This window comes from Notolepis coatsorum, assembly GCF_963971535.1.
Source record: "Notolepis coatsorum genome assembly, chromosome: 8".
In the NCBI taxonomy this organism is placed as follows: domain Eukaryota; kingdom Metazoa; phylum Chordata; class Actinopteri; order Aulopiformes; family Paralepididae; genus Notolepis; species Notolepis coatsorum.
The window spans coordinates 86,661,957-86,681,697 of record NC_140172.1 but is presented as its reverse complement, the minus strand read 5'-3'; the positions used below and the strand labels follow the sequence as shown (position 1 = coordinate 86,681,697).

General features: G+C 46.5%; 1 long non-coding RNA gene across 1 annotated transcript in view; it reads right to left on the bottom strand.

The window, feature by feature from the left end:
• Positions 1 to 19,229, bottom strand: part of LOC311233664 — a 65,738-nt gene extending 46,509 nt beyond the window's left edge. The window contains exon 1 of the long non-coding RNA XR_014620028.1: positions 19,127 to 19,229. This is a non-coding gene — a long non-coding RNA (uncharacterized lncRNA). The remainder of the gene's footprint in view (positions 1 to 19,126) is intronic.
• Positions 19,230 to 19,741: the final 512 nt, after the last annotated feature.

Sequence of the window (19,741 nt, the reverse complement as noted above, 5' to 3'; positions counted from 1 at the left end):
CTTGCCACCCGCATTTTTACACCTTTACCAAGTAAAAAACAACAGACGTTAAAGAGAGGGTCCAAAGACCTCGGTACAATAGCTACATATGTGACCACTTCTGTAGGCTAACACTCAACCTAGTTGTGGACTCGATGCCACGTTTCCTAAACGTAACATGAACACACACAACCCCCTCAGATAATAAAAAAGGTAAAGTTCACTCTTACTACTGCAAGAAGAACGCCGTCTTTTATGACGAGAGAAGACAAGTCTTTCGACCGAGTGCTAGCCACAGGCCTTGCTAAGCACACATATATAGCGACCAAAAAACTATTTTCAAAGAAAACTGCCCCACTCCCTAAGCAAGCACACAACCCCACAGTAAGTGAGGGTTTTACATCGTATCCCCAATATATAGTGAATAAACACAGGGACTTTTTATTTAATAACAAAATTATATGTTGGGGGGGGCACACAGGGGAGTCACTAGCGCCGCCTGCCGCGTGTAGAGCGCCGTTTGCCCCCACGGGGAGCTGGCCCGGAGGGACGGTGCTGGGGAGTCTCCTGGTCACGTCGATCCCTACCGTTCCCTCCGGGCGAGGCACGACTGGCTGCAGCGGTCGCGGCACTCCCTCCACTCCTGGGCCCTCATTTATCAACGTTGCGTACGCACAGATATGTGCGTAACCCGTGCGTACGATCGTTTCTAAGCAAAGTGTGGGACTTATCAATTTGAACGTGTGCTTAACTTTGTGCGTATATCTACGCACAGCTCCGACCGTGCGTACCTGGCGCCCGGTGGTAAAATATTATTATTGCACTCTGCAACGCGGAAATAAGCTTCCGTGCATTAGTTTCAACACTGGCGTGTTCAACTTCTGTATGACCCGTAATTCATTATAGTTCATTGTAAAATAGCGACAGTAGTGTAATTATAACGGGCTCACGCCCGAACAAGAGGTGGTGTCATAGTCACAGCACGAGCGTACTTCACTCCCCCTCCTTTTCCCCTCACATTCACCACACACTCCTCTCCATCCTCCCTTCCATCCACCATACACTCCTCTTCATCCTCCTTTCCATCCACCACGCACTCCTCCTCATCCTCCCTTCCACCACGGAAGCCTCACGCCCTTATATGGCCAGCATCCCTTCACTTCCCGTCACTCAGCCCAGCTGCACTTCATCCCCCTGATTCACACGCTGTCAGGCACCTCACTCCTCACAGCTGTATCCCATCCCCCGTTGATGAAGACCCTACTTCTACCGGACGACGCTGACCAGAAGTCAGACTGGGAGTGCACCTGTTCTCACCCCCCAAGAACATTCTAACCCCTGTCTGTTGCACATTCCTGATGTAATACTTGTCTGCTTGGGAAATACTAGTAAAACCCCTTGAAACGCTCCATTCTCCTGTGTTCAGCGATTGGGCTGTCTTCAAAACCCACTTCTCACAGAACACCACGACCAAGATGACAGAACCAGCTACACACGAGATCGAGGAATGGAGGAGATTTCAGAAGCAGTCCGTGAGTATTATCAACGGCCAGTCCGCTCGAGTAGACCAACTCGCCCTCTCCATAGACGCCGTCACTGCTCAGCTTACCGCTCTCACACTCGGCTCTGTGGAACGAGATAGACAATACGGCCGTTTCGAGGCATACGTCACGGCTCAGCAAGCCCCACCAGACTCTCCCCCCACTGCTGCGATTCCCCCGCACAGGGAGCCCCACGTCCCCGCGCCGGAGCGTTATGACGGTAGCGTCTCCAAATGCCGAGCTTTTATCTTTCAGTGTTCGCTAGTTTTCGGACAACAATCACACACATTCCAAAGCGAGAGGTCTAAGGTAGCTTACCTGTCGGCCCTGCTCACGGGCGCTGCGCTGGAATGGGCAACCGCTCTCCACTTCAATAATTCTCCCCTCTGCGAGTCATATTCCGCGTATATCGACAACATGCGCAAAGTCTTTGACCACCCTCCAGGTGGTTCGGATAGAGCCGCCGGCTTATTTACGTTCCGCCAAGGAAGTCGCAGTGTGAGCGAATACGCTATCGATTTTCATATCCTGGCAGCCGGCTCCGACTGGGGTGACACGCCACTGCGAGGGGCTTTCCGCCAAGGCCTGAGCGACGTTTTGAAAGACGAACTTGCGTCCAAAGAAAGACCAAATTCCCTAGACGAGCTAATCCATTTGGCCAGGGAACTGGACATGCGTCTCCCCGCGTCATCCGTGCTGAAAGTAGTTCCCCCGAGCCCATGGACCTAGACCGCTCACGCCTCCCCCCAACGAACGTCGTCACAGGCTCGCTACGGGGGCATGCCTATACTGTGGCCAACTAGGTCACTCCGTTACCTCATGCTCGCTTCACCCAAACGACGGGGCTCGAGCCTTGACATCGCTCCCAGCTCCGGTCCAAACATGCTATTCAGCACCACGCTGTGTCTCAATGGCCAATCACTCCCGCTGTCCACCCTGGTCGACTCAGGGGCCGACGAGAACCTCATCGACGCTGGGGTAGTCTCCCGCTACCACATCGCTACGGACGCCCTGCCGATACCCTGTGACGCCCGCGGGTTAAACGGAAAACTGCTCACACGAATAACTCGCCACACCGTACCCCTCCGCCTCCTGTTATCCAGAAATCATAGCGAGAGTATTCGTTTTCATGTTACCAGCTCTCCCCACAATCCCATTGTCCTTGGCATGCCTTGGCTCAAATTACACAACCCCGTCATCAATTGGCCAACCGGCTTAGTGACCAGCTGGAGCGCTCACTGTCACGTTGCCTGCCTACAATCAGCTCGGTCGCCACTAGGGGTCGCTGGTTCCCACCTCCCCAACGAAACCATTGACCTGTCTGCTATTCCTCCTGTCTACCATGACTTAAAGGCTGTATTTAGCAAACAACAGGCTCTCTCCCTGCCTCCCCATCGCCAATACGACTGTGCTATTGATTTACTCCCAGGAGCGCCACTCCCCGCTAGTCGCCTGTTCAACCTCTCACGCCCAGAGAGGGAGTCGATGGAGAAGTACGTCCACGAGTCCTTGGCCTCAGGCATTATCACTCCCTCCTCTCCTGTCGGTGCAGGGTTCTTCTTTGTCTCCAAGAAGGACCGTTCGCTTCGCCCCTGTATCGACTACAGGGGTCTCAACAATATCACAATCAAAAACAAGTACCCCCTGCCTTTAATTGACTCTGCTTTTGAGCCCCTGCAAGGTGCCACCATCTTCACAAAGCTGGACCTCAGGAACGCCTATCACATTGTCCGCATCCGGGAAGGAGACGAATGGAAGACGGCCTTTAAGACACCACTCGTCAATGACGTTCTCTGCGATGTACTCAACCGCTCCGTTTTTGTTTATTTGGATGACATTCTGATATTTTCCCGCTCCATGGAGGAGCACGTCCAGCACGTCCGCCGGGTCCTCCAGCGTCTTCTGGAGAATAAGCTGTTTGTCAAGGCGGAGAAGTGTGAGTTCCACGTCTCCTCCATCAGCTTCCTCGGCTACATCATTGAGGGCGGCAAGATGCGGGCGGACCCCGAGAAGATCAAGGCGGTGTCCGACTGGCCCCGTCCCACCAACGTCAAGCAGCTCCAACGCTTCCTGGGGTTTGCCAACTTCTATCGGCGCTTCATCAGGAACTACAGCCGGGTCGCGGCACCCCTCACCCAACTCACCTCGCCTTCCGTGCCCTTCGTCTGGTCCGACGAAGTGGACTCCGCCTTCGCCAAGCTGCGCCGGCGCTTCACCACCGCACCCATCCTCGTCCAGCCGGACGCGTCCCGCCAGTTCGTGGTGGAGGTGGACGCCTCCTGTACCGGAGTGGGGGCGGTCCTTTCCCAACGCTCCGTCCTCGACCAGAAACTGCACCCCTGCGCCTTCTTCTCGTGCCGACTGACCCCAGCCGAGGTCAACTATGACATCGGAAACATGGAGCTCCTGGCAGTCAAACTAGCCCTGGAGGAATGGAGGCACTGGCTGGAGGGTTCAGAGGTCCCCTTCCTGGTTTGGACGGACCACAAGAACCTCGCCTATGTCCAGACGGCCAAGCGCCTGAACTCACGCCAGGCCCGCTGGGTGCTGTTCTTCACCAGGTTTAATTTCACCCTTACCTACAGGCCTAGTTCCAAGAACACCAAGCCAGACGCTCTCTCCCGGCAGTTTGTCCCCGAGGAGGGTCCCACGCACCCCGACACCATCCTCTCCACATCCTGCTTGGTGGTTTTTAATATTTTTTTTCTTCTTTTTTTTACTTTTTTCTTTTCATGTCAACGTTAACACGCACAATTGAGCCAAAAGTCACGCAATTAATGACAGATTTCATTGATAAATTGAGGGAAAACTTTGCAAGTCGATTTGATGAATTTGACATGTCCAGAGAATTGATGCATTTTGTGAGCAACCCATTTGCCAATGTAGCTGCTATTTCCACAAAAGGACAAGAGTTCCTTGCATCACTTCACATTGATGAAGGTCTCCTGCAACTTGAAATAATTGACATGCAAGCATCATCTGCTCTGAAGCAGGCACTTGAGAATGAATCCACCACAACATTTTGGATAAAGTGTATTCATGTCAAGACATTCCCCAAAATAAAAACGCTGGCAATATCTGTGCTAACAATGTTTGGCTCAACATACACCTGTGAATCCAGTTTCTCTCACATGAATGCCATTAAAACAAGCAACGTGCCTCCTTGACAAATGAGCATTTGCATCACTGTTTGCGGGTAGCCCTCACCTCCTATGAACCCTCTTTCTCTGCCATTGCCCAGTCAAAGAAGTGCAATCGCTCTCATTAGATGTGTGTATGTAGGCTAGGCCTGTCTGCCCCCCACCCCCCTGATGTTTGAGAGTTAAGAGTGGACAATAAGTGCTAATAAGATGCTGTGATTTGCTGTTGTTGCACAGACATGAAGCACTTTTTCATAAGCTCAGCTGCACTATAATGTGTTTTTTTGTTCAAGTGTTGATGTTAGAATGTTCATCATGCACTTGTTTGTTTTTTATTTTATTTTTATATTGAAATGTTGAAGAGGAGATGTTGCAGTTGTTGCACAGTCATAAATGAAGCTCAGCTGCACTATAAATGTGTTTTTTTGTTCAAGTGTTGATGTTAGAATGTTCATCATGCACTTATTTGTTTTTTATTTTATTTTTATATTGAAATGTTGAAGAGGAGATGTTGCAGTTGTTGCACAGTCATAAATGAAGCACTTTCTGCAGGAGATGTTGCAGATGTGGCACATAAATGAAGCACTTTTTTTGAAAAGTATACTACTTTTGCAATGTAGTTAAATAAAAGTTGTGAAAATGTGGTTGCGTGTTGTGTCAAGTGTACATATATTCATAGCACGGGGAGGCGCCGTGGCAGTCCGGCCCCTGGCCCCTTGGGTTTCTGACAATGTGGCCCCCTGAACAATTTAGTTGAATAGCCCTGGTCTAGGCCTAGGGTTAAATAAGTCCCGTGAATAAAATGTAGGTGAATCTGTTGGTGATCTGGGTTGTGTGAGGATAACCGAACATTTTCCCAGACTGCATCCCAATCAAAATCTACATCCAACTCCGGGACATCCTTTCTCCAAATCGTATCCAGGGGAAGGTCTTTATACGAGGACATGAGTAAATTGCGATAAAAGTCAGAAACGAAGCCTCTCGATGTCTCTTTGTCATAAAATAATTTGTGAAAGTGGTGATGCACTAGTGGAGCGTCCCATGGCACGCCATGAGCCTTCAGAGCTGCTCTTATTTGTAAATAAAAGAAAAAGGAGGTTCCGGGGAGATCATATCCGTTGGATATATCCTGAAAAGAGCGGAGACCAGAGTTATCGAAGATATCCCCCAATGTGTGTATGCCTTTCTTTTCCCATCTAGGGTATCTAATAGGTTGTTGTCCAATAAGGAGAAGATTGTTATTAAATAGAGGGGAATGCGTGTGCCATTGATGGCGTTTTGTACCCACTTTCTGAGTGTCACGCCAAGTCTGGATCACATGTGTGATAAGAGGGCCAAATCATAATTTACATTGTTTAATTGATATGTTGGTATACACAATATCCTGAAGTCTATATGGGGACACCAACTTCTCCTCCAATGGTTGCCAAGATACAGCTGCTTGAGCGTCAAACCAAGTGATCAAAGGACTCAGAGAGAAAGCTTGAAAATAATATTTAAAGTCTGGAAATGCTAAGCCCCCATCGAGTTTACTCCTTTGGGCAGTTGATCTCTTCAAGCGCAGGCGTTTATTGTTCCAAACGAATTTATATGAGGCAGAGTGCAATTTCTGCCAGTAACCAGCAGGAGGAGGTAACGGGAGCATGGAGCTGATAAAGTAAATTCTGGGTAAAATATTCATTTTAATTATTGACGCACAGGCCTGTAATGAATTGTTTTATTTGGACCATCTGTTAAAGTCATTCGTAATCCTGTCACCCAAGCTGGAGTAATTATACCTTACCGTCTGGCTAATAGTGGGGAATATTTCAATTCCGAGACACCAACCCCATCCTTCTGAGAACTGCCCATAAGTAAGACCACTCCAATCTGTCAAATGCCTTCATTGCGTCCAAGGACATGACCGCTGTAGGGATTGCAATATCCTTGCTGGCATTAATCACGTGCAGTAACCGTCTGATGTTGTCAGTAACCAGGCGGCCTCTTATGAAGCCGGTCTGATCAGGGTGAACTAGAGATGTCATGTGCTTTTGAAGTCGGGTGGCTAGAACCTTAGCATATAGCTTAAGATCGGCTCTGAGGAGACTTAGGGGCCTGTAGCTGCCACATTCGGTGGGGTCCTTATCCTTCTTAAGTAAAACAGATATAAGCGCCATATTGACATCTCTAGAAAAATTGCCCTCTTTGATTGAGTGTAAAATCATTGAGAGTAATAAGGGACCGAGTACATCCCAGAATGCAAGATAGAGTTCCGGTGGAATGCCGTCCCATCCGGGAGCCTTGCTCCGTTGCATATTCGCAATCGCCTCTCTAAATTCAACCAGCGTGATAGGTGCGGCTAACAACCTAGCACTATCTTCTGAGATCTGTGGTAGGTTGATTTGATCAAGAAAATCCTCCAGCTTGGTATGATCAAAGACCACCTCTGACTTGTACAAGTTGGAATAAAAAGAGCGAAATGTATCATTAATCTTTTTGGGGTTGGTGGTTACCTCCCCCTGTTGGTTCTTAAAGGGGAACTCCACTTTTTTTGGAAATTAGCTTATTTAACATCTTCCCTGGAGTTAGACAAGAAGATGCATACCTTTTTTGTCTCTGTGCGTGCATTTTAGCTTTGGGAATAGACGCTCCGTTAGCATAGCTTAGCTTCATCACTGGAAGTGAGGCAGGACAGTAGCCTTACAGTGCCTTACAGTGTATTGCAAGGTCTGACATTGACCAAACTTGATATGCATGACCTTGGTGGGCTCTAGGTCAACTCCTGAAAAGGGGGTCAATGTCAGACTTTGCAATCAAAAGTTAGGGGGCTAATAACCCTTGCCATAATTTCAGTGCGCCCCCTAACTTTTGATTGCAAGGTCTGACATTGACCCCCTTTTCAGGAGTTGACCTAGAGCCCACCAAGGTCATGCATATCAAGTTTGGTCAATGTCAGACCTTGCAATACACTGTAAGGCACTGTAAGGCTACTGTCCTGCCTCACTTCCAGTGATGAAGCTAAGCTATGCTAACGGAGCGTCTATTCCCAAAGCTAAAATGCACGCACAGAGACAAAAAAGGTATGCATCTTCTTGTCTAACTCCAGGGAAGATGTTAAATAAGCTAATTTCCAAAAAAAGTGGAGTTCCCCTTTAATGGAAGGGATATCCGCAAATTGCTCACTGGCATGTATCTTCATAGCTAGTAGGTCACTAGGCCTGGAGCCGTGAAAGTAGTAGTGCTGTCTTGTTCTGTGCATCTGAAATTCAGATTGTTGTTTTAAAATGGAGTTAGTCTCTTTTTTCACTACCTTAATTTGAAGCTCCAGTCGACTAGAGTAGTTGTGCTGCAAGGAAGAGATCAACATGGCTTGAAGCTTTTCCAGTTCCTCCAGCTTGGAGAGATGTCCCTTGCGGAGATTGGATGCAAAGAGAGTAGTGTTACTTCTGATGAAACCCTTAACCGAATTCCATCGAATTCTGGGGTCCTGTACAGAATCAACATTAAACTGCAGGAATTCAGTGAGCTTCTCTTTAAATTGCAAGTTAAACTCCCCGTTTTTCAGAAGTGTTGAGTTAAAACGCCATCTAGGGGCACGGGATGTTATTTTACTGAGTGAACCTTTGAGGAGGATACCTTTGTGGTCTGAAAGTGCTATGGGCAATAAGTCAACATCAAAGCTATCAAAGAGATGTGGGGAAGAAAAAACATAATCAATTCTGGAAGAGGTCTTATGTCTTGACGAGAAGAAGGAGTAATCCCTCGCGGATGGGTTGAGCGAACGCCACATATCAATTACCCCTGTGTCCTTAGACCAGGCGTGTAGGGCTGTGGTAGCTTGCTTCTGATCAGAGTTTTCCGCGTGATTGGATCTATCAATCGATGGATCCCAAACTGCATTAAAATCAGCTCCTACTATTAAAGAGTAATCAGGTAGTTTCAACATAGCTGAAGTTAGTACAGCATAAAAGTTAGCGTCATACAAATTAGGGGCGTATGCAGAAATCAGCGGAATTTTTCGGTTAGAGCATTCTATTTTAGCAATAGTGATTCGCTATTATGGCTACCCCTTGGGCCTTGGTGCTAAAAGAAGAAGAACTTATGTTATGATAACATTTATTTGCCAATTTTGCGTTATCCGCCAATAAAAGATGCGTTTCGCTCAGTAAAGCCAGATCCACTTGCTTCCTTTTTAGCCACGTTAGTACACTTGTGCGTTTATGTGGTATATTGAGACCCCCTGTATTCCAGATCAGGATATTCAAATTAGCCATAGTCTAAAAAGGATGCAGTCTGATTGAATGTAATTTGTTTGGAGTAGAAAACTATAATAGATACATATTCACTTGTTAAGGTTCCATTGAGTACCGAGCGTGAGCGTGAAAACTAAAATAAAACAGAGCGAGTCGACTGAAAAGAAAAACAAAAAACAACACAATCCCCCATTCCCTCCCCCCTCCCCCCACTACTATAACTTCTCCTATCCGGAGATTAAGCTGCATCCCACCTGGTCGTCTGCAAACTAAAACGCAAACAGCCAGGTAAAAAGCAGACTTCCTTCTCAGTGGCTACACGCCACACTCCCACAACAATAACAAAAAAATTATAATTAAATGCCTCTTAAAGGTAGAAGAAAATAATAATAATAATAACAATAATAATAATTATTATCATTATTGTTAAACCGTAGGGGTTTAATTAACACTATGGTCGCCGAAAACGCCTTTGGACGTTTTTTCCTAGCCATGCTCATTCTGCCGAAGACGCCGTAACTCGTCTTTGATATCAATAATTCAAAAATCTGTGATCGAAATCATATTTCTCCTCCGGGGACCTGAGATGTACAGCTGAGCTCCACTCAACTCTCTAGCGGTTCAAGAGCGCCATCTGGTGGCCGATCGGCAGATCGCCAACAGGAAGTGACTCGTCAAACAGGAAGTGCTCATCCATATTTCGTCCGGGCACTCGCGATCATTAGCAGGACTCTATCTCAACACACTGGATAATCAATCGCTCGCTCTAACTCAATAAACAACGTTATTTGGACGTATATAGTATTATACAACCTGGAAATGCTTCATCAGGATCAACATCCCATAATCGAAAACTGTCTACTCCAAGCTGATCGTCCAACGGCGCGAGGAAGATATGGTGAGTTTCAACGTTATTTTCTAACGTCTTCTATACTAACTGATCTGATGATCATATGACCCACACTAGATTAATGGTATAACGTTGCCCACTGAATTATAAACGCCCCCTCGCCCATCCGGTCAATATCAGATGATACGTAGTAACTTCTAGAAGTACCTCCAGTTGAAATTTTTCATCTGGCACCGATCGCTACCAAACTGTATTTGATCATCAATATAATGCATTTGGGGCTATAAATCAAGTTCTGGAGAAAGCTGCAGAAAATGATAAAAACATACTTATACTTTAGACCATATTTTAGTATGAATATGTGAATGAAAAAGTATATCGTTGCTACACCCTGAACAATGGATATAGGACATTGAATGGGCCATAATAATGTCAATTTAGCAATAGAATTTAAAAAGTTATAGCCCTGCAAAGAAGGGGAACTTCTCCATAGACAAATAGAGCTGGCTAGGGATGGTAAATTATGAATTTAACCATGGCGATCAAAGTGTTAAGTTTAAACAAAGAGTCCTAGAACAGGATCAATAGTAATGTTAATGTTAAGATAGAGATACATAAACGTATATGCACATACACACACACACCTACAACTGAATGATAGCAGAATGATAACACATGGGCAGCACATCCTGCAAACTGGGGAGAGAGCAACATTGACTATTAGTCTGTTATTTCTTAAAGTTCGCTCTTAAAACTCAGAGCAGAGGGTACCTGCCAATGTACAGTTTCCTCCCCCTCAAATGTATGTATTCTCCTGTATGTCATAAGTGTATGGTTGCCACAGCATCTGCATGTAACAAATGTTATGAATTAAGATTGAAAATGAAAATGAAAAAGAAAAAGGGGGCCCTGATGTAAACAAGACCAGTCTTTCTCTGGTCTGCATCCCCTCAACAACCATTGAGCCATACTGCATTGTACCCACTCTGCAATCCGTCAGCAAAACTTCCAACCAATCAATCAAACCTTTGCCTGCAGCTTGGGGGTAGTGCAATTAGTCTGCCGCACTGGGTGGGGGCGATGTGCATGAATTTGTCCGCCATCACAGCGAGTTCAGAGTTCAACATGTAGATGAGCAGATAGTGACGTGTCTGGTCGCCGACGCAGCCAGGTGCTGGGCGTGACGTTTAACGATAGTGAAAGAGCATGGCCAATGAAATTACAAGACCCCCATTCATGAAATAAGTAAGCAGAAGCAACTCGGAGGCGGTCATAAACATCATAGATATATATATACCTCCATGATAAACAAGACGATAAATCCGTGTCACGCACAGGAGCAATACAAAATAGAAATCATATCGATAAGCATAGCTTAGAGTAAACAAAATGCACGATTTGCTTGGAGACGGCGACCATAGCGTCAGCACCCCGATAAACAGTGGAAACTATATAAATAACAAAAAAAGTAAATAAGGGGCGATGTTCCCGAGCGACACACAATGTCCCAACATCACCCATCTAAGCACGGAAATAGACAGACAGTCGTGATGTTTAGTGTGTTACCCAAAGTAGACATGGATAGGATAAACCGTGTCATGCACAAAAGCAATACAAAATATAAATAATATCGATAAGCATAGCTCAGAGTAAATACAAATGTACAATTTACTTGAAACGGAGAGCATAGCGCTAGTACCCCGGCAAATAGCAGATACAATTATCCATATAACGATGTAAACAAAACGAGCAAAAAAAGTTAATGAGAGAAGAGGCTCCCCAGCGACATATGTCCCAACTTTAGCCATCTAAGGATGAAAGCACGGAGATATAACTATAGAATCATGGTGCTCGGTGTGTTACCCAAAGTTTCACTCTGCTGGAGTCGATGTGTGTTGTTTCTTCAGAAAGTCTGTAGCGTCCTTAGGTGAAGCAAGATGTCTTTTTGCGCCGTCTTTGTCTTTGATGAAGAGTCTCGCTGGGTACTGTAAGGATGGTTTATATCCCTGCTGGTAGAGGGATCCCATAATATCACGGTAGCGGGAACGTTGTTCGACCACTTCCTGACAGTAGTCCTCGAATATTAGCACAGGTTTCCCCCTGTAGGTCAGCGACCCTCTCCTCTTCCGAGCCTCCCGAATAATAGTCTCCTTGGTTCTGAATCGGTGTAGGCAGGCGATCACCGCCCTGGGCCTGGAGCCGGGGGCTGGTCTGGCCGACAGCGCCCTGTGGCAGCGATCGAGTTCGGGTGGTGTAGCAAGCACTTCCTTGCCCAGAATTTCCACCAGCACCTCGGCAAAAAAAGCATTGGGTCGGTCGCTTTGAATAGACTCGTCTACCCCTATTATGCGTATGTTTGACCGACGGCCACAGGACTCAACTTCGATTAGCTTGGTCTTCAGTTTGGCGTTGCTCTCCTCCAGAGTCAAACACCTAGCCTCTAAGTTCACCATCCTATCGGACCATGTATTTAGTCCATCCTCCACGGATGTCAGATGCTTGGCATGGTCAGCTACGGATAACTGGAGGCTATCCAGTTTGGAGTCGACCGAGGCGGCGGAAACTCTGAATTCGAGCATGAGGTTCTGTATTAGTATGGCAATGCTCAACAAATCCGTCGGCGCGTCGTCTTTGGATGGTGGATCCGCGCCCTTAGTGTCCTTGTTCTTTGGCCATTTCAATGCCATTATGCCTGTCACAGCCAAAAATGTATTAGTAGCAAAATATCCGAAGAAAGAAAGTATCAAAAATAATAATAATAATAATAATAAAGTTAAGAGTATCAACGAGGCTTTTTAGCGTAGGTTTGAAAAGTAGGGGAGTTGCAGCGTGGAGAAACACGTCTACCACATACTATACCGGATGTCCCTACAAAATCCTGTCTCTCATCAATCCCTCTGTCGTCAGACTCCAGCTCCCCTCCCATATGCGGATTCACCCCTCCTTCCATGTCTCCCAGCTGAAGTCGGTGGTCTTCAGTCCCCTGTCTCCCCCTGCTCCGGAGCCTCCTCCTCCGCTGGTCATCGACGACCACCTGGCCTACGTAGTCCGGGAGTTGCTGGTCGTACGGCGCCGCGGCCGCGGCTACCAGTACCTGGTCGACTGGGAGGGCTACGGCCCGGAGGAGCGCAGCTGGATCTCCGGCCGAATGATCCTGGACCCAGACCTCGTCCGGGATTTCCATCGGGCCAACCCTGACAAGCCTGGGCCGCCAGGAGGCTCTCTGCTCTCTGCTCTCTCTCCCGACACAGACCTGTGTCTTCTGCCCACAGCTGCACTGGGAGTGCACCTGTCCTCACCCCCCAAGAACATTCTAACCCCTGTCTGGTGCACATTCCTGATGTAATACTTGTCTGCTTGGGAAATACCAGTAAAACCCCTTGAAACGCTCCATTCTCCTCTCCTGTGTTCAGCGATTGGGCTGTGTTCAAAACCCATTTCTCACATGTTGGCCTGCTTGTTTGGCACGGGGGGGGGGCAGATGCAGAACACCCACCTCCAAACGCGATTAAATATTGTTTGAAATTAAAAGCTAAATACTATTATTTTGTGTGTCATGTTTCCAAATAAGATTGGCCACAACGAAATGCTTTCTACTTCAATTTGTTGGTTAGAATAGATTACCTCCGTTGAAACTTCACTGAGACTAACAGTCTATTTGTGAGCTCCCGCACAGACGTGATAATAATAATAACAATAATGATAATAATAGCTTCATTTTATATAGCGCCTTTCAAGAGACCCAAGGCCGCTTTACATAGATAGGGTGGGGAAATAACAAAGTAACAAACATAGTGGACAGACACAACATATAAATATGATGATGGGATTCAAGTTCACGTTTTTATTGATCACATAGGCAGGCTATACATAGGCTGCATGGCACGGTCCATCGTGATATTGTAGATGGATCGAGCAATAGACTGTTACTGTACCACCCATGTAGCTGTCAAAGCTCCATCACAAATGCAGTTATGTGAATAGAAAGGGATTCCACTGATTCATGTTGTTGCTGCCGGGAGGAAAGGCATGCTGCATGTTTTCAATTCATTAAATAAAACTGATACTTTTTGCTAGGGTTTACTGACTGTCATACAAATAATCAACCAACTACATACTGTAACTTTTCAGTGCACGTTCTTATTTACTTTGCTCCCGCAGACCCGCACACAGACATGATGGAATTCAAGTTCAAGTTTGTATTGATCACATATAGGCAGGCTACACATGGCGTATAGGCTACATCATACATGGCAGTGAGATTCATTGTTCTTGTATATGCTTTCGTATTATTGTTTATATTGGCTACCCAATACCGACATCAAAATAGATTGTATGCCTCTACAAATCATATGCAGCAGGTAGAAAATTGACGGAAAATCCGTCGCAATTTGGAATAAAAGTGAGGAGAACTTTAATCCCTGGGTATTAATCGAACAAAACGGAAAAAGGCAGTCATATTCCAGCATGGTCTTTATTAGTTAATATGGTCTTTAAGTTAATAGATATCATAGTCCACTTAGTCCACTTTTCCACATTTCATGGGGGTGTTCCATTACCGTATATGGTTAATTACGGGCGGTGCTATATGCAAATACTTAAAATCGTGCACGAGCGTGGAGCGTAGAACTTAATGTACATGTAGGCCATATTTTGATTTCCAAAAAAGAGGACATGCTGGCCCCAGCCTCGAGATACTTAATGATACTTTGCACAATCGAAGCGCGCATGGCCACCTTCATTTCACTATGTCTTGTGTACTGTACTGTATGTGATGAATAAACCTCTTGAATCTTGAATCTCTACTCAAAGTTTACTCAAAGATGCCTTTATTGTTTTAACATATGCTTGGAAACATGCACCCAGAAAAACGGCAATTTTTTTTTACTTGAACTTGAGGACTGCATACTTTTTTTGCAAAGCTTATCTTTATACGTTATGCTTATAGCACATGCATAAGCCTGGTCTCTTTTGAAAGATAACATTCTGAAGTTACTAATGCAAAAAAGGAAAATCACTTTTAGTGCTAATGAAATAGAGTACCATATAGGTCTGAACTTGAGTTGAACGTGAACTTGTGTACTCAAATTTTTCTGCAGTGGTTGCAATATCCCAAATTGAACCACATAACATGCGCCCAGAAAAGTGGCAATTTTTTTTACTTGAACTTGAGGACTGCATACTTTTTTTGCAAAGCTTATCTTTATACTTTATGCTTATAGCACATGCATAAGCCTGGTCTCTTTTGAAAGATAACATTCTGAAGTTTCGTACACAATAAAGAAAAATCACTTTTAGTGCTAATGAGTAACATAGGGCTGAACATGAGTTGAACTTGTGTACTCACGTTTTTGTGTAGTAGTTGCAATATTCCAAAATAATATATATATATTTTTTGTATAAGCTGGAAAACACCGCAAATCCATAGCCTGAAGGGACATGGGCCTGAAGGGACATTAACGTGTGTTGTCGGGCCTTACAAATACATTTGATTTTGATTTGATTATCAATAAGGTAGGATATCTGGAACACACAAACACACTATTTTTTAAATCACATGCCATGAAAATCTGGGACCTGGCTGAATTTAAGACTGCACAAATCATGTTTAAAGCATGAATCAATTCACTCCCGGGTAACATCCAAAAATTCTGTTATAGAGAGGGGGGTTACAATTTAGAGGAGAGTCTAACTTCAAGAAACAAGCTGTTCATTCAACAATGTATGTATATTTCAGTTTGTGGAGTGAATATGAGTTGCATAAGATAATAGAGTGTGAAGGTATACTGAATACTGTCTATCTGTATGTCATCTATGTCATATGTTATGATGAATTGAAAATGGGGGACCCTGATGTAAACAAGACAAACGTCTTTCTCTGGTCTGCATCCCCTTAACAATTGTGTGTATTGAGCCTTACTGTATTGTACCCATTCTGCAATCTGTTAATAAAGTTTTCAATCAATCAATCAATAAATCAAGGGGGTAGGAATACATACGTTTACACTTCATCCTATACTCCTGCTTGTTTGTTTTTTAATCTGTTTATTACTTGTTTTTTATAATTATTTATTTTCAATTTATGTTCGAAATAAATAAACGCATTCATTCAAGATATTGTGTGAGCAAAAGTATAGTTAATTTACTCATACAGTATGTACATCCTCTGGCCTCTCGCGGCTCTCACAGCTGTGCCCGCACAGTGCAATACTCCAATTCAGCCATTGGGTGGGTGGCGCTGCTGAGCGGCCCTCACAGCGCGGCCGTCAGAGCGTGGCCCTGAGAGCACCGCTGGCTCTGCGGCTCTGCAGCTGCATGCTTCTCCGGGAGTCCGAGGTGATAATCTGGCGCGCCACGTAAAAAGTCGCACGCCTGACATATCGGCATGTAACTCGAGAACCGAGGCATGGATTTTGGCGATTCAGATGGCATTCGAACGGCAACAAATAGCGCTTTAATTCAGTCATTTATATGCAAAAAATGCAGTCCCGAGCCTTCAGATGCTCGCAAAGGGCCGTGAAACTGAAACTGAAAAACAATGAAACCCCGGACATTTCCATGAATTTATAAACCCCCCCCGGACTCCCCCCCGGACAGGGCGTGAAAAGAGGACATGTCCGGGCAAAAGAGGACGTTTGGTCACCCTAACTTAATGGTATTTATCAACATGGAGGAGCGTAGGACCCGTGTACGCACGGTTGATAAATCCCAATATTTCTGTGCGTACACACATTCTAAATTCTGCGCTTAAGTACGAAAATAGAACACTTTCTAAGAATTGTTGATAACTGAGGGCCCTGGCCTTCTTGACGGAAGGCCCAGCAGCGGCGGCGGTGATGTTGGCAACGGCTGCAGGCCTCTGCCGGCGTTGCTTCCTCCGGACATCACCGGTGGCCTCGGTCGGGGGAAATAGGGCTGGAGCATGGAGCGCTCCTCCTCCATCTCCCTGCAGGCTGCAGTCATCTGCTGCATGGCCGACCCGAATAGTCCAGCATCGGAGAGGGGGGCCGTGAGCAGCGGAATCCTCCTCTGGTCCGGCACCCACGCCTGCTCCAGCCAAAGGTGGCGCACTCCTTCCCGGCGGCTATTACCTGCAGCTGGGTTAGGTGCAGGATGGCTCCAGCCGCCTGGGCGTGAAGGTACCGTTGATGGTCATCTAGTACCGTCCCGCCCGCCATCAGCCCCGACATGTAGCGCGCCAGCTGTGCAATGTTGGAGGTCGCAGCCAGGCTCTGTGTCGAGGCGATGTACACCTGGTCACTCCACGACTCCAACTGCCTAGCCGACTTCCCCTGGGGAACCGGCTTTCTTAACGGCTCACACACCATTTCGGGCAAAGTATGGCTGCCATCGGGCTATCAAGCCGAGGCACCCCGTCCTTTAGCCCCTGGACCAAACCCACCACCTGTGTGACTGGCATGTAGGCGGGGGTAAGGCCAACGATGCGTGATATTACCTGTCTCTGTGCCACGTAAACCTCCATTGCTGGGAAGAATGGGCAGACAACGCCTGTCTCTCTCACAGGACGACGTTGCCAGAGATGACCTATCATGTCATCAGGAACAGGTGCCGGCAGTGGCTGCGGCAACGCCACGCCATTAGCGGCTGCGGCGGCCGCCATGAGCTCGGGGAACAAGGCAAGCAACTCCCCTTGCATACCTTCCTCCACGTCACTCGCGTCCCTCGCGTACACGCGGCAGCACCGGGCGCCATCGTCCGACGCGGCAGATAGCTGGGCATCTCGTCTCGGGGGTGGAGGTTTTAACCCAGTCCCAGAGTACAAGGAACCCCTGGGAGACGTAGCACTCCCTGCCACTCCCCGAGGGGGAGAGTGACACGTCTCCGCTGGGCCTTCGAACAAGAGAGCTCCCGCCCCCTCCATGTAATCCTCAGTTTCCATCGGAAATGGAGAAGAGGCGAGAGAACTCACCCCTGCTGCTCGCCGTCTTACGACGAGAGGGAGCCGAGGCGAAGAGTCTGCGACGCAAATCCTCGGCCACCACCGGCACTGTCGGCCTGTCGGTTGACTGTCCCCTGGCGGGGGAACCAGGGCCGGAACCCGGAACCAGGGCCGGAACCCGGAACGGCCCCTCGGCGAGGCACACTCTCCTCCGGGAGCCGCCCAGGCGCACCTGGCTGCCATGACCGTGGAACCAGAGACGCCCCACGACGCACGGAGGACGCCGCGATAGTGAAGCGCTGGTGGAGGGTAACGTTGTAACTGTCTAGACCCTCCGACGGTGAAGACATTATCTCTTTGCTTTTTCGGAAATTTGCGAGAGAGAAAAAACAAAGATACAATGTCAACGTAGCTCCTTTCCAACAACTATTTTGGCACTAAACTCTAAAGTGGTGTATACAGGCACTTTTTCTGTGGTGAAAATAGGGAAGGAGCTGATGGTGTGGCCACAACCCCGCCAGGCGGATGGGTCTGTACATGTGGAGAAAATTATTCATTATTAGATTGGATAAAGGGACAGTTCCAATAAGAGCAGAGCGTAAGCTATACGATATATAACTGAACTGAGAACTGAACTGAGAACTGATAACTGAGAACTGAACTGAGAACTGAACTGAGAACTGAGAACTGAACTGAGAACTGAGAACTGAACTGAGAACTGAACTGAGAACTGAGAACTAAACGGAACTGAGAACTAAGCTGATAACTGAGAACTGAGAACTGAACTGAGAACTGAACTGAGAACTGAGAACTGAGAACTGAACTGAGAACTGAGCTGAGAACTGAGCTGAGAACTGAGCTGAGAACTTAACTGAGAACTGAGAACTTAGAACTGAGAACTGAACTGAGAACTGAGCTGAGAACTGAGCTGAGAACTGAACTGAGAACTGAGCTGAGAACTAGTTGGTGACAGTTTGACATCAGAGGGACTTCCTTGAAGCAACCTTTTGTTGCTGTTGTCACGGTGTTGTTCAGTTAATATTATGGGATGGTATTGTCATGTAGAGATTAATATTATGGGATGGTATTGTCATGTATTGTCATGTAGAGTTGAATATTATGGGATGGTGTTGTCATGTAGAGATTCATATTATGGGATGGTGTTGTCATGGTGTTGCCATGTAGAGATGAATATTATGGGATGGAATTGTCAGGGTGTTGTCATGTGGAGTAGAATATTATGGATGGTGTTGTCAGGGTGTTGTAATGTCATGTGAAGTTGAATATTATGGGATGGTGTTGTCATGTAGATATTAAAAGTATGTGATGGTGTTGTCATGTGGAGTTGAATATTATGGGATGGTGTTGTCATGTGGAGTTGACTATTATGGGATGGTGTTATGTGGAGTTGAATATTATGGGATGGTGTTGTCATAGTTCATGATAGTTCAGTTCCTTGCTCAGGACTCTCCAACCAGCCTTACCTCTGTGTTTGTCTCTCTCCTCATCTCCTCCTCTCTCTTCTCCTCTGCTCCTCTCTCTCCTCCTCTCCTCCTCTGCTCCTCTCGCTCTGCCTCCTGTCTTGCCTGGATCTCCTCCAGTGATTTCATAGCAAATGGTCTGAGGAGCTCCATGCCAGCAGGGGGCAGCAGAGACACCATCTTGACATTCTGCAGCTCCGCACGCACGCCACTGTCGCCTAGCAACTCTCTCCTGGAGGGGGGGGGGGGGGGGGGTCACAAGACCGATCAGTCAAACAGTCTCAGACACTCAGTCAGACAGTCACAGTCTTGGTAAGTAAAATAATGCATTAATGCATGCAATAATACATCTATGCATTGGATGGCACTATTGGCAAGTATTTCAAACCACTTTATGTCAAAAGAAATGTGAACTATCCCTTTAAATGTATTTCTACAAATACATCAACTGGAAAATAGTTGTGGAAAATATCCACACTCTGATAGATAGTTCTGATAGATGTATAGACGGATGGATGGATGGCTATAAAACACTCCATGTCTCCAACACAACACTAAGAACTATAAAACACTCCAACACAATGTTAATAACTATAAAACACTCCAGCACAATGTTAA